We start from the raw sequence: 15624 nt of genomic DNA on the forward strand, positions 1-15624 counted from the left end.
AAAAATCAAACCTGCTGCGGCCTACTGTCCTCTTGGAAAAAACCTCTTGCTATTAGGCTGGGTTATTTAGAACCAGAGGAAGCACCAAGGCAGAGGCTGGAGAGACTGCTCCGCTGGCTCCTAACTGTAAACGGGGATCTCCAGTTGGGCACCCACAGACTCTTGAGGAAGCCCCATGGGTGATGTCCGAAGACTTCCTTTTATTTTCTATTTATTTATTTTTTATGAGACAGGGTCTCACTCTGTCATCCAGGCTGGAGTGCAAGTGGTGCAACCTCAAACTCCTGGGCTCAAGTGATCCTCCTGCCTTGGCCTCTTGAGCAACTAGAATTACAGGTCTGCCTAATTTAAAAAAATTTTAGGGACCCGCTTTGTTGCCTAGGTTGGTTTCAAACTTCTGGCCTGAGGCGATCCTCCTGCCTCAGCCTCCCAAAGCACTGGGATCACAGGCATGAGTCACCATCCCGGGCCATAGACTTCCTTTTAATAGCTTCAGCAATAGCGTGTCCCAGACTCTTGTCTAGCCTAGGAACATACCTGCTCAGATTCTGGCTCTAACTGGGAGTACATAAAGCCTGCTCCTGCTTTTAAGTAGGAACCAATTTTATGGCTTAAGGTGTTCCATTGTCTAACCTGAGAGCAGACAGGGTATTTCAGAATCCATTCATTTGGTAAACATGCAGTGGGTATCTCTTTCGTTCCAGGCACTGGGCTGGACTGAGCAGCTAAAGGTGAACAAGAGTGAGTCCAGCCCTCAGGGAGCTCATAGTCTAGTGCTGAAGTCTGACAAATAGGTGAACATCAGTAAGAGGAGTGCTTGGTGCTGGCTTTTACAGAGTCCTCTGAGGGTGAAGAGAGTGCATGGGACTCTGAAGGTGGCCAGTGTGGTTCTGCAAAGGAAGAGATGTCTGAGCTGAGTTTAAAAGGCACATCTGCCATGATAACACTCCAGAGAAGGCACATGCCAAGCCTCAGAGTAGGAGAGAATGTGGGGAACGCAGGGCGCTGCCCTTTAAAGAAGAAAACTGGAAAAGAGCGATTCCCAAAGATTTCAAGGCAAGCAGAACTGCAATTTATTAATAATAAACATGGGCTGAAGGCTGTTTAGGCTGGGAATTTCTAAATCCAGGGAGGTTTCTATCTTGGAATAGTGAAAGCCTTGGCCGGAACCCAGCCATGGAGGGCCCAAGGACCAATGCCTGTTTGATGGTGCTGTTTATCTTTTGGTCTCTTCCTTGTTCAGTGGAACCTCTCAGCTTCCAGAATGTTCAGCTCAGCCCAGGAAGCTGCTCTTCTGCAGCTCTTTAGCTCATCAAGAGTCTAGCTGGGAGGAGTGGAGGCAAAAAGGGAGGAACATACCAGAGCACTCAGGAGTTCTGCCAAGCCCTTGGATGTCCTCCCGATCGCTCCCATGTCAGACTGCTGCGATCTGAATCCTGTCTCTGGATTCTAGCTGTGTGCCTTTAGACAAATAATTTAATCTCTCGGAGCCTCAGTTTCACTAGTTGTCAAGTGGGAATATTAAGAATTCCTACCTATGGGGTGATTGTAAAGACTAAATGAGATGAAGCCTGTAAGGTAGATAGCACTGTGCACATCAGGTATTAATACATGTTAATTACCATTATTGTCATTATTATGCCCTTGTTTCTGATGCCTTTTTGAAAATCCATTTCTTTCCATGCTTTTTCACGCTATCATCTGCATATTAGCACCAGACAGAGTCCATCAAGCTTTACTCTCTGCAGTTTGTATTATGAAAATAGGAGGTGTATTGAACGTTTCTTTCTTATGCTCCCTTGGAGAGTCTGACACCAATCTTACCCACCCTGCAACCCAGTGGGGCCACTGGAGGCTGTTAAGCAGGAGAGACACACGACTAGATGGGGCTTCTCACAATATCACTTAATTATCTTGGGATCAAATTTATTACAAGAACATAAAATGGTTTAGAAGCTTTTGTGTCTTCATTTGTCAAGCGCCCTAATTCTTTTATTTCTGGGGAGATTGCTCTTGGGCTTACTGGGTCTATTGTACTTCTCTGGGCGCAGGGATGTGATATTTTACACGCTGTTGAATTAAAGCCTTGTTATTTTCTGGGCTAACACTCCCCGGATGAGTCATGTTCGCTTCTCAGCAGCATGGCCTCTGGTAGCAGCTCTCTGCCTTCAAAGGTCAGTTCGCTCTTTTCTCTGAGGGCCCCCGGCTTGGCTGCCACCTAATGGTGAGTTTCGCGATGAGTAAGAAATGGCTCTTGAGAAACAGTTCGAATGCGCCCTCGGACATGCGACCCTCTGCTGTTGTGAGTCATTCTGCGTGACAGCATGAGAGATATGACTCATCTTTGTGAAAGATGATTGTCTAAGTGCTGCTGCTGGATGGGAATCTGCCTTTGAAAAACAATTCCATTTTATTTTCATCAAATCTAATCATTTTTCTCTTCAAAGCGGACTCTAGCAGAAGAACCTGGCACTGGGGGAGGAGAGGTGTATTGCTAATATTCACCCAGCCTTTGGACTGTGCCAAGGTCTATTTTAAGCACTTAGAATATCTCTCTTAACCCTTATTTCAATCCTGAGGTAGTATTGTAATTATAACAAAATTAATAATTATTATCATTGTTGTGGTTGTTATTTTACGAATGAGAGAATTCAGGTTTGGGTTGGTCTAACAACACTTAGCCACTAAGTGGCAGAACTGGAATTCTAGCCCAGGCCTGTCTGACATCACTAACTGTTCAGCACTGCTCTTGAATGATGCACGGACCACACACCTGCTAGGCTCCAGAATGAGCTCATCCCACAAGGCATTTATTGAGGCCCAGAATTGGGCACTGGTTATCGCCATGATCCAGACACAGTCCCTTTCCTCCTGGAGCGTACAGTCTAGTGGGAGAGAAAATCAAAGTAAATAAGAAATTGCAATATAGCTTGATAAATCCTATGGTGAAGTGAACAGAAGGTGCTGAGGGATCACATATGTATAAATGGCCCATCCTGTAAGCTGGAGGCAGGCAGACAGACTTCCTGAAGAAGGTCAGCAAGGTAATTCCTGTGGGATGAATGGGACTCAGGCAGGTCCAAGGAAGGAAGGGGTTAGAGCAGGACATGTCAGGCAGAACAAGCAGCAGGTGTGAGGGGCTAGAGGTCCCAGGTGGGTGCTGAGTCCTGAGGAAGCACTCTTACAGTCATAAGAGTGGTGTCATGGAGGGACCATGGAGTTGACTCATTTGGGCACCGATTTTTGCCCTCTATCCCCGGCAGAGCACTGGCCACCCCATTTTGAAAAGAACACTGCTTTGCAGAGAAAAGACTCTGAGAGGGAGAAGAAAGATTTTTATTTTTCTTCCTTTCTGTGGCCTGAAATGAGCATGTGACAGCTGTCCTGGACCCTGGTAGGAAGCCTGGTAATACAGTCCGTTTTAGCTCCAGGCTCAGCCCTGCCTGGCCCGGTGGACTGCCCAGTGTGGCATGGTCAGGACATCACAGCACAACATGTTAGATCCTGGTGCAATCTCAAAGCTGAAATTGGGGAGGATAATCATATTTTCCTATTAAACATACCAGCAACAAGAAGGAAACCACTGTAATGGAACAGACTGAAGAGAGGCTCCCGGTTGTTTGCTTGCCGGTAACTTCCACAGAGAGTGAAAAGGAATTAGGGGCTCTTCTCTAACGTCTGCAAGCTTGGGAGGGCCTCCTTTCCCACTGCTTCTCTGAGACATTGCCCCTTTAATGGTCTTCAATATACTCTGTTAGTTGGGTGCTTAATGGTCAAAGCCATTTTATCAAATGAGTTAACCTTGAAGAAGGTAACTTACAGGTATGCAGCATATTTTTTTGAGTGGACTCAGCTTCATACCATGGTTGGGCCATGGCCTGACCATTTTTGTTTCTTCTGTTCACTACCAGCTTAACTGGATCTCTTCACATTGGCCCCTGGAGATGCTTTGGACGTTCCTGTTAGACTTTTGAGACTTAACCCTTTGGTTCAGGCTGAAATGATCATTCCAGAGCGTCCTGAATCCCAGCCTGGTGTTTCTTCAGCATTTTGTTGTGCCCCTTAATCAAGTCTCCATTCCCAGGCTCTTTCTCTCAGAGAAATTCTCCCTCAGTGATTGGGTACGTTTATTTAGGTCTTTGTGACAAGTTAATATCATGGGAGTCTTCCAGTCTCGATGGCAGTAACAAGGACCATCTTGCAAGTCTAAAACATGGGACATTGTTGTGGCACCTTGCTGTGGAAAGTGCAAGGACTTAGCACCAATTTTTCTATCCCCTGCCTCATACGTAGCATTCCATGAAACCTCTTTCACAGTGTGGTAGTTATGATTGTAAGAACCTGGACTCCAGTTCTGCCACTGGCTAATTTGAATAATATTAGATAATTTATCCCACCTCCTTGCGCCTCATTGCCTTTATGTATAAAACGGCATCACGATAATAAGTAGTTCATGGATTGTCCTCAGGGTGAATGAGTTGGCACCTGTACAGCACTGAGACCTGTGCCTGGCCCAGAGCAAGTACTGGTGAGCATTTGCTGTTTTTGGTCAGTGGCTGCTCTCTTTGTGGACCACTTCTTGTGATCCTTCCAACCACAGTCAAGACACCATTCATTTCTCCCATGGCTTATTTAGATGAGATTTGCCCTTCACAAATGAATTGCCAAGACGTTCACACTGTTCATTTGGGAAGTGGCATTTCTTCACAGTGACTTTCCCAAGACTTAGGGTAGGAAAGACTCGATACACCAGATCCTGGTTCATTCCTTTTATTTAGCAAATCACAGCTTTTTCCTATGGCCTCATTCCAAAAGCCCAGCTGTGAACTGTTCTGGCTGTTGTGCCCATTTTTTCCTCTAGTGTTAATTCTGAATCCTTTTGAGTAGTGTCAAGTAATGGGTATAGTAAATTTATTTTCACTAACTTTCCATTAACATTTGTAATTCATGCTCATGGAGATCAGTGTTCCACTGTGTGCTATTTCATACTTTTTAGTCCGGGAGTCTGCTCCATCTATTTGAATGAGGTTTGGATAGATGTTTGCCTTGGTGTTTCTCAATATGTTCCTTAAGCCTGAACAAAAGCCTGGCATGGCAATGCCCACTCATCATTTTCTTCTCTTCAGGAATTGTTTTGCACAATAATAAAATGCTATTGCTTCTTAGTGATTTGTTTGTGGCAAAAGAGCCAAAAATTGTAACTGCTGGATCTTGTTTGCCTTAAAAACAAAATTCTGTTTCTTTCAGGTATAATATGATTTGGTTTGTCTTATTCTTCATGGATGCTATATTTTTGTCTTTGTTTTTCTGAATTCTGATATAGTTGTTTCTGTTCCATCATGGGAAAGATGAGAATTTAAAATAAAAACTCTTACTATTTGAGTTCAGTTTTGTCTTCACAAATGTTATAAGACATAAAATGACATCTGCTGATACTGGCTCCTATGGCTCAATGCCCCATAGAAGGGGCCACAGTAGATTAACTGGGAGACATGCCCTACTGACTTTGCAGTTGGAAAAATGGTAAATAATCAAATTCTCTCTCTGCCTTTGTTCACCATCACGATTTCCTGGCAGCAAGGAGAAATACTCTGAGATGGTTAAGAAGAATATATTAACACAGTGGATGTGATAGCTGAGCAGATTGTCATGAGCACACTTTTGTGATTGAATTTCTTTCTGGTTGTTGGATAATTTTATATTTTATGTGCATTACCTTTCCATAGTTGGCTGGGAAACTGGGATCTCATAGAGGGTCTTCTTGGTTAAAGGTTTTGTGGGTTTCCTGCTTAGGAGATCACAAGCCTCTGTTCCTCCCCGATCTGGTATTGGCCCTGGATGCTCCTTGGCAATCCCATGAAGCAGGGGAAGACCATCTAGGATATCCCTCTTACATTCGTCTCATGGACCTGTCACCCCTTCTGGCCTTCCTTCTCTGTGGAATCTCTGGCTGCCCAGAGCCCTGTGCTGTCAAACTTCACCCCTGGCAGCTCTCACTTCTTTCCCTTCTTGCTGCCCTGGGGCAGGGGGAAAGATAAAATATGCAGTATTTGCTTTTGGTACCTAGTTTCATTTCAGAATCATTTGTTTTTGGTACCTACTTATCACCTATATCAATACTTAAAATTCCTTTGTTAGATTTTTCAAGTAAAACATGTACAAGATTTGTATACTGAAAACTGCAAAACGCTGGCGAAAGAAATCAAAGAAGCTCTAAGTAAATGGAAAAACATATTGTATCACAGATCGGAAGACTCAACATAATAAAGATGTCAGTTTTCCTCATACTGATTTATAGATTCAATGCCGTTCCTATCAAAATCCCAGTGAGAAGTTTTTGTAGTTATAGACAACTTTATTCTAAAATTTGTATGGAAAGACAAATGAATTAGCTAAGAAAATTTTGAAAAACAATAAATTGGAAGGAATCACTCTATATTAAGACAGTGTATACTACAGTAATCATGACAGTGTGGTGCAGGTGAAGGGATAGAAACAAACGTAGATCAATGGAACAGAATCAAGATTCAAGAAGTAGGCTCGCCTGTAGTCCCAGCACTTTGGGAGGCCGAGGCAGGTGGATCACAAGGTCAAGAGATCGAGACCATCCTGGTCAACATGGTGAAACCCCGTCTCTACTAAAAATACAAAAAAAAAATTAGCTGGGCATGGTGGTGCGTGCCTGTAATCCCAGCTACTCAGGAGGCTGAGGCCGGAGAATTGCCTGAACCCAGGAGGCGGAGGTTGCGGTGAGCCGAGATCGTGCCATTGCACTCCAGCCTGGGTAACAAGAGTGAAACTCTGTCTCAAAAAAAAAAGAAAAAGAAAAAAATAAGTAGGCTGGCATAAATATGCTCAACTTATTTTTTATTGTTCTAACTAAAATAGATATAAGATAAAATTTACTATATTAGCCATTTGAGGTGTACGGTTTAGTGGTATTAAATACATTCATGATGCAATTATCACCACCATTCAGCTCCATAACTGTTTTCACAGTGTAAAACTGAAACTCTATGCCCATTAATTAACAATTATTTAATAATATTGATATTAAATAATAGCTCCCTCCCCTCAACCCATAGCAACCACCCTTTTACTTTCTGTCTCTATGATTTTGACTACTCTAATTCCTTCATATAAGTTGAATCATATAGTACTTGTATTTTTGTGACTGACTTATTTCACTTGACATAAGGTTCATCCATGTTCTAACATATTGCAGAATTTATTTCCTTTTAAAGGGTGAATAATATTCCATTTATAGTGTTTTAGTCCAATTTATGCTACTATAACAAAATGTCACAGGCTAGGTAAATAATAATGAACTAATATTTATTTGGTTTACAGTTATGGAGGCCGGGAAGTCCAAGAACATGGACTTGCATTTGGTGAAGGCCTTTGTTTTGTGTCATTACACCAGAGAAAGCAGGAGAACAAGAAAGGGTGACAGTGAGGGAAAGAGGGCTCATACTTCCCTCAGGAGCCCTAATTGGATTATCCTACAATAACCCAATCCTCATGATAACAGCATAAATCTATCTATGATGGCAGGGTCCTTGTGACCTAATCATCTCTTTAAAAGTCTCACCTTTCAACACTGTTACATTGGGGATTAAATTCTCAACACACGAACTTTGGGGGACACAGTCAAACCACAGCATATACTTATACTACATTTTGCTTTTCCATTCATTCATTGATGTACATTTGGGTTATTTCAGCATTATAGCTATTGCAATTAATGCTGCTATGAACATGAGTGTACAAATATTTCTTTGAGATCTGCTTTCAATTCTTTTTGGTATATATCAAGAAGTAGAATTGCTGGATCATATGCCAATCCTATTTTTCACTTTTTGAGGAAATACTATACTGTTCTTCTTCACAGCAGTTGTGCAGTTTTATATTCTTACAAACAGTGCACAAGTGTTCCTATTTTTCCAAATCCTGACCAACACTGGCTATTTTTGGTAGGAGTTATCCTAATGTGTATGAGGTGGTATCTTATTTATTTTTTTTTTTTGAGACGGAGTTTCACTCTTGTTACCCAGACTGGAGTGCAATGGCATGATCTCGGCTCACCGCAACCTCTGCCTCCTGGGTTCAAGCAATTCTCCTGCCTCAGCTTCCTGAGTAGCTGGGACTACAGGCACGCGCCACCATGCCCAGCTAATTTTTGCATTTTTAGTAGAGACGGAGTTTCACCATGTTGACTAGGATGGTCTTGATCTCTTGACCTTGTGATCCACCTGCCTCGGCCTCCCAAAGTGCTGGGATTATAGGCGTGAGCCACCGGAGGTGGTATCTTATTACAGTTTGATTTGCATTTCATATTGGCCATTTGTACATGTACTTTGGAGAAAAGTCTATTCAAGTCCTTTGCCCAGTTTTGAATCAGTTTGTGTTATTGTTGTTGAGTTTTAGGAGTTCTCTATATATTCTGGATTTTTATCCCTTTTAAGATCTATGATTTCTAAATGCTTTCTTGCATTCTGTGGTGTATGAAGCCATTCTTGGAGTGCTATAAAGAAATACTGGAGGCTGTGTAATTTATAAGGTAAAGAGGTTTAATTGGCTCATAGTTCTGCAGGCTCTACAGGAAGCATGACATTGGCAACTGCTGAGCTTCTGGAGAGGTCGCAGGAAGCTCAGGATCATGGCAGAATGTGAAGGGGGAGCACACAGTCACACGGTGAGAGCTGAAGCAAGAGGAGTGGGAGGAGGTGCCACACGCTTAAACAAGCAGATCTTGTAAGTACTAACTTGCTATCTTGACGACATCTGTCCCCATGACCCAAACACCAGGCCCCATTTCCAACATTGGGATTATAATTAGACGTGAGATTTAGAGGGGAACAACATCAAAACTGTATCATGTAAGCTGCCTTTTTATTCTGTTGGTAGTGTCTTTTGATGCACAAATTAACTGAGTTTTGGCAAAGATGCAAAAGCAATTCAATGGAGGAAGAATAATCTTTTCAACAAATGGTACTGAAGTAGCTGACATCCATAGGCCAAAAAAAAAAAAGAACTTTGAACTAAACCTCACATTTTTAAATGAAAAATAACTCAGAATGTATTATATACTTAAACATAAAATATGAAATTATAAAATGTTCAAAAGAAAACATGGGAGAAAATCTTCAGGACCTAGGGTTAGTAAAACGTTCTTAAATGTGATATGAAAAAAATGATTTATAGAAGAAAATCAGTAAGTTGGACTTCATCAAAGTGAAAACCTTTGCTTTACAATGAACTTTATTACAAAGATGAAAACACAAGATCTGGACTGGAAGAAAGTATTTTCAAACCAAATACTGACAAAAGAATTATATCTAAAATATATAAAGGGCTCACAAAATTCAACAATAAAAAATATCGAAGATCAAATTAGAAAATAGGCAAAAAATATGAAGAGACATCCCACCAAAGGACATGCAGATGGCAAAAAAGAACATGAAAATTTGTTCAACATCATTACCTATTAAGGAAATGCAAATTAAATTTCACTATATACCTATAAAAATAGCTACCATTTAAAAAATAGGAATAATATCAAATGTTTACAAGAAGGCTGAGGAATTGTCTCATCCATACATTGCTGATAGGAATGTAAACTGGTACTGTTTTCCTGGAAAATAGTTTGGCAATTTTGTGAAAAACTAAACATTCACTTACCTTATAAGCCAGCCATCGAACTCTTGGACATTTATACCAGAAATGAAATGAAAAGTTACGTCCACACAAAAATGTGTATGCAAGTGTTCACAGCAACTTTATTTTTAATAGCCCAGAATTGAAACAACCCACATGAAATTGAAACACCCCCCTTGAATGGGTAAATGCTTAAAGAAACAGTGGTACCTCTGTGCCATGAAATACTACTCAGCAATAAAAAGAACTATTGGTACATGCAAGAACTTAAATAGATCTCAAGGAAATTATGCTAAGTGAAAAGAAAGCCAACTTCAAGAGGTTACATACGACATACTTTCATTTACATAACATTCTTGAAATGAAGAACAGGTTACTGGTTGCCAAGGAACTGGAAGTAGGAGTCGGGAGGGGTATGACTATAAAGGAGTAGCATGAGGGATCTTTGTGGTGATGGAACCATTGTGTATCTTGATAGTGGTAGAGGTTATATAAAGCTACACATGTGATAGCTTTGCACTGAACTATATATACACACAGGTGTACACACGTGAGTGGATATAAAACAAATGAGATCTGAACAATGTATATGAATTATACCAATGTTAATTTCCTAGCTTTTATCATCACATAAGATGTGACCCCTGAGGAAAGTGGATGAATGGAACACGGGATTCTCTGTACTATTTTTGCAACTTCTGGTGAATCTATTTATCTGTAACTAAAAAGTATAAAAGAAAAATACAGGCTCATAGTAACAATACAAAAGTCTCTCTTTAAATAAAATACAAAAGTTTCTTATACAATACCAAAGTCTCTCTTTAAAAATGTGGTAATATTCAGTCAGGTGTGGTGGCTCACACCTGTAATCTCAGCACTTTGGGAGGTCGAGGTGGGCAGATCACCTGAGGTCACGAGTTTGAAACCAGCCTGGCCAACATGGTGAAACTCTGTTAACTACTAAAAATACAACAATTAGCCGGGTACGGTGGTGGTCGCCTGTAATCCCAGCTACCTGGGAGTCTGAGGCAGGAGAATCGCTTGAACTTGGGAGGCGGAGGTTGCAGTGAGCTGAGACTGCACCACTGCACTCCAGCCTGGGTGACAGAAGGAGACTCTGTCTAAAAAATAAATGTGGCCCAGCATTTTGGGAGGCCGAGGCGGGTGAATCACGAGGTCAAGAGATCGAGACCATCCTGGTCAACATGGTGAGACCCTGTCTCTACTAAAAATACAAAAAAAATTAGCTGGGCATGGTGGCGCACGCCTGTAATCCCAGCTACTCAGGAGGCTGAGGCAGGAGAATTGCCTGAACTCAGGAGGCAGAGGTTGCGGTGAGCCGAGATCGTGCCATTGCACTCCAGCCTGGGTAACAAGAGTGAAACTCTATCTCAAAAGAAAAAAAAAAAAATGTGGCAATTACCCTTTTTAATTTCAGTGCCTGAAGAAGCCAAGGTCTTGGTGTGGAACCCTTCTTGTCTTATCTTTCATATCAACATATGTGAAAATGCATAGGTTTCTGTTTGCTTTTTTGTTTGTTTCACAAATGTATATATCATCTACATTATCCTGAAACTTGCTTTTGGCCTTTCTCGATATGACACAGACATCCTCCAATGTTACTCAATTTACATGCGTAGATCTTGCTATTATGTTTGCCAGCTGCACTGTTCACAGCAGCCATGCCATTGTTTATTCAAATGTTCCTTTATAAATGGACTGTTGCCAATAATAAGACCTCTGCTTTTATTTCTGGTAGTCCAAACCCCCTATTCATTCTCAAACTTAACTTTAGTAGTGGAATCCTTTCTTCAGATTCAATCCTATCACATCACAAAGTTCAGTAAGGAAAAAGCCTGTTATGATGAATGGAAGTGAGGGAGCTTGGAGCTCCTCTGCCCCTTCAGCAGCCCCAGATGCATCTTGGTGAACCATTAGGGTTTAGAGAACAACAAAACCATTGCCCTCCAACTCTTGATGCCTGCTGTCACCCCTGCCCTTCTCCCTGCCTGAACTCTGATGCTGTCTGCTCCCTCTAGTCCTTTCTGGGGTCCTGTTTTAGTTGGACAGACCCTCAGAAGCCAAGATCCTTGAAGTCCAGCCTTCTGACTACTTGAGTACTGCTTCACACCTGCTTAGACACCTCTATGTCACTATCAGTCTGAACCAGTCTTACATTTGCCATAACTCTTGGAGGCCGGCCCTAAGCCAAAACAGTTATCTAGCCTGCCCTTTCCTGGCTTACTGCCCTTCCTTCCTCACCCCACCCCGTCCTTCTACCAAGGGCCCAGCATATCTTGTTATGGAGCCCTCCTTTCCGAGATTAAAACCCCAGCCCATTCTCTTCATCGCCTGGCTTTTCAACCTTGCTCCTTCCATTCTCCGTAATCTCTCCTAGGAATGCAGTATCTCCTGCGGTCTTCCCTTCTGTTTTAAATCTCACACAACTGGAGAAAAGCCATTATAGCTTCAGCTATCCTCTCCACTCCAATGACGCCCAGATCACATTTGCAGCCTGGAATTCAGTCCAAATTCAGCCTCAGATCTCAAGCAATTTGCCAGCCATTTTGAACTTTCACATGCTGACTGTCTCCGCAGACCTCAGATTGGACTTGTTTAAGCTGACAATAACTTGTCCTGCCAACAAGCTCCGGGTTTTCTGCCTTTGACCTGGGATGTCATTGCTTCTCCTGCCATTCCTTCAAGTCCAGTATCTGCTTGCTCTCCAGTTTGTGTTGAACCCATCCCTTATTTCTCTTCCCCTCTATTGTCATCCTAGTTTGAGTCCTAATGATTTCATATCAGTTCTTTGCAGGTCGTTGAACAACTCCCTCTACCTGAAGTCTCTTCTTTTTACTCCTTAATGTCACCCCTCCAAACACCACTGCCGAAATGATTTTCCTAAAACACCGCTTTCGGTGTGCCATTTGTCTTCTCAAAAGCTTTCAGCGACTTCACTACCTAAAGGAGTAAGACCAAGCTCTTTAGTTTAGAAGTCAGCCTCCCCATATATCTTTACAAACTTGACTCCTACTATTCTCCTAAAATAAATAGACCAAGTAGGCTGATAGCCTTTCAGTGCCTTAAAGACACCAGGCCAATTTCCACCTCTACTACTTTGCTCTAGCTGGTTCTTTTGCCTAGAATGCTTCCCCATGTTACCCTATTTTCTCATTTTATTTTATTTTTTGAGACAGAGTCTTGCTCTGTCACCAGGCTGGAGTGCAGTGGTATGATCTCGGCTCACTGCAACCTTCATATCCCGGGTTCAAGTGATTCTCCTGCCTCAGCTTCCTGAGTAGCTGGGACTACAGACGTGCACCACCATGCCCAGCTAATTTAATCCCTGTAGATTCTTGAACACCCCATTACTTCATTCTCAGCTCTGAGAAACCTTCCATGGAGCACACACATGCTGATTGATCTCTCATTTGCCACACTGCAAACACTGACCAGGTTTACTGTCTCCATTTCAGGGCGGTACGTCATTGTGTATGGCACTCTTGCAGGATCTTTTTAGGCAGGGTCCATGCCATGCATATACTGCACGTATTTGCCACCTTACTTAGCCCGGGCTTCTGTTGTAAACAGAACTCAGGATTTGGCTCGGGCTCACTTACGTGCCTGAGTGATAGACATTAACTAGGAGCCAATTGCTTTATCATGTTTCCTTCTTGTTCTAACTTTGGGTCCATAGAGATTACAATGCCACCACAGAAAGTTGGGAGATAAAGTGATGAACACTCATGCCAATGAGCTGGTGCTTTCAGGGAATTATTTAAACAGGAGGTACCATGGTTTGGCCAAATGGGGTGCGTTATCTATCCAGACTGAGAAGCCAGCAACCGGTGTTCTCAGAGCATTGGCAAGAGAAGAAAAGCTTTTGGCAGAAATCAATTTGATAATGACATAAGACTTAAAAGCTGCACTTTCAGCAATTGCAGAAGCAAAGACTAAGAAGTCGACATTTTCAGCTCTGAAACAGGGAGTGGACATTCCAGAAGAAGCAGTGAGGGAAAATTGAACATAAAATGTCTGTAGGACGAGGCAGGCATTATGGTGTGGGCCTGTACACAGCTTCTGCACACCAGGGCAACCCCTGGTCCTTAGTGAGGAGAGGCAGGAGTTTGATACCAGAATCTTGCAGGGGTCACCGGACAGAAGTGTCTGAACATTGCTCTCTTCATGCATGCAGCTTCAGTCATTTTTATCAAGTCTCTTTGTCATCTTCATCCAATCCTGAGCTGAAGAACATGTGCGGGTGAGATTTTGGAACTGGGTGGAGCCAGGGGAGGCTTCCAGAGCAGGCAGAGCCCCTTGTTCTTGGAGAGAGCCCTTTTGACAGAATGCACCTCTGCCTGCGTGTCTGTTACACATACCTGTGAACGTGGGCCTGCGGGAGACAGGGCAGAAGTGAAACAGGAGAAATAACACTCACTGAATGCCCACTTTAGTCCAGGTCCTTTGTTAGGCAGGTCATTAACGTTATCTGCAATCTTTACAGGATCCCTGCAATGTGGACACTGGTAACTGCATTACACAAATAAGGACATGGAGGCTTAGAGAGGTGAGGCCAACCTGGCCGATATCGCAGCTGGGAAACTATGAAGCTGGACTCCATCCACACCAGGTAGCCCCTGTAACTGCTGTACAAGGAGCTCCCGAATCTGCAGTGACACACTGGCTTCCTTCCACTGGTGCCATCGGGGCCTATAGAGCAGGAGCTGTTTCTATGATTAGCAAAGTTGTTTCTTAACACAAACAATGGCCTTTTTTAAGATGGAGTCTTGCTCTGTCACTAGGCTGGAGTGCAGTGGCATGATCTTCCCTCACTGCAACCTCCACCTCCCGGGTTCAAGTGATTCTCCTGCTTCAGTCTCCTGAGCAGCTGGGACTACAGGCGTGCGCCATCACACCCAACTAATTTTTGTATTTTTAGTAGAGACAGGGTTTCACCATGTTGGCCAGGATGGTCTCAATCTCCTGACATCATGATCCACCTGCCTCGGCCTCCCAAAGTGCTGGATTACGGGTGTGAGCCACCACGCTTGGCCAACAATGGCCTTTTCATTTAAGGCAGCTTCTCCATGAAGAGCCTCGGAAGCACCTGCAGAAAATGACAGGTGCATCTCTCTTGCAGCAAAAGGCCTTCAGGAAAGCCCAGTAAAGCTGATTGCTGTGTATGTGCCCTGGCAGTCATTAGTGTGTTTCTTGGAGCTGTGGGGCTAAAAAGGGGAATGCAGGGGAGTCTTGGCTCTCTGGAAGAGAACACAAAAGAGTAGCCCTCCATGGATCTACTGCTTTATCAAATGAGTTAGCTAAAAATTCTGGCTTCAATATCTCTATTTCAAATTGGCTCAAAAGGTGGTTTGGTCAATGGAAAGAAACCATAACCTCAATTCTTACCTCTCTAGCAACTATGATAGATAAATGTACTTCTTCTTGTTAGATGTTGTGTCGTACCATGCATCCGAAGACTCGTGCAGAGGCTAGTAGACACAACTCTAACTAAAATATCCCCACCCCCTCCTCCACCCTATTCAAATGAATTACTTCTTTCAGAAGAACAAACAGAACTGAGTCAAGACATGTTAAATAAGTTTGAAAAGGAATTATAAATAGAAAAACAGAGGAATTGTAGGAATTAAGAAAAAATAAAAGATTTCTTTTCAAAACTTTCCTCTTAATTCATTACAAATAAATAATAGTTTCTTCAAAGGTTAATTTATGTTAAAGTTTTGCTAATAATCTTAAAGTAGCTGCTAGTCATAATAAAGAAATAAGTGCATCCGTGTTCTTAGTTCTCACACTTTAACCTAAGTATTTGCCGTCGACATGTCTGGACAAGCCCAGGCAAGTCTTAGGTCATAGCTTATTCTCCTTCCTTATTTGGAAATGTTATCACTTCTCTAAGCATCCCTCAAGTTACTTCCTCTTTTCCTCTCTTCTCCTCTGCCTTCACTTCTT

General features: G+C 42.5%; 1 long non-coding RNA gene across 1 annotated transcript; it reads left to right on the forward strand.

The window, feature by feature from the left end:
- Positions 1-2113: 2113 nt before the first annotated feature.
- LOC118151559 (uncharacterized) lies at positions 2114-14313 on the forward strand. Its single transcript, XR_004739942.3, has 3 exons — positions 2114-2224; positions 8594-8754; positions 14162-14313. It is a non-coding gene; the product is annotated as an uncharacterized LOC118151559 (long non-coding RNA).
- Positions 14314-15624: the final 1311 nt, after the last annotated feature.

Source organism: Callithrix jacchus, chromosome 1 (assembly GCF_049354715.1).
Source record: "Callithrix jacchus isolate 240 chromosome 1, calJac240_pri, whole genome shotgun sequence".
NCBI classification, from domain to species: Eukaryota; Metazoa; Chordata; class Mammalia; order Primates; family Cebidae; genus Callithrix; species Callithrix jacchus.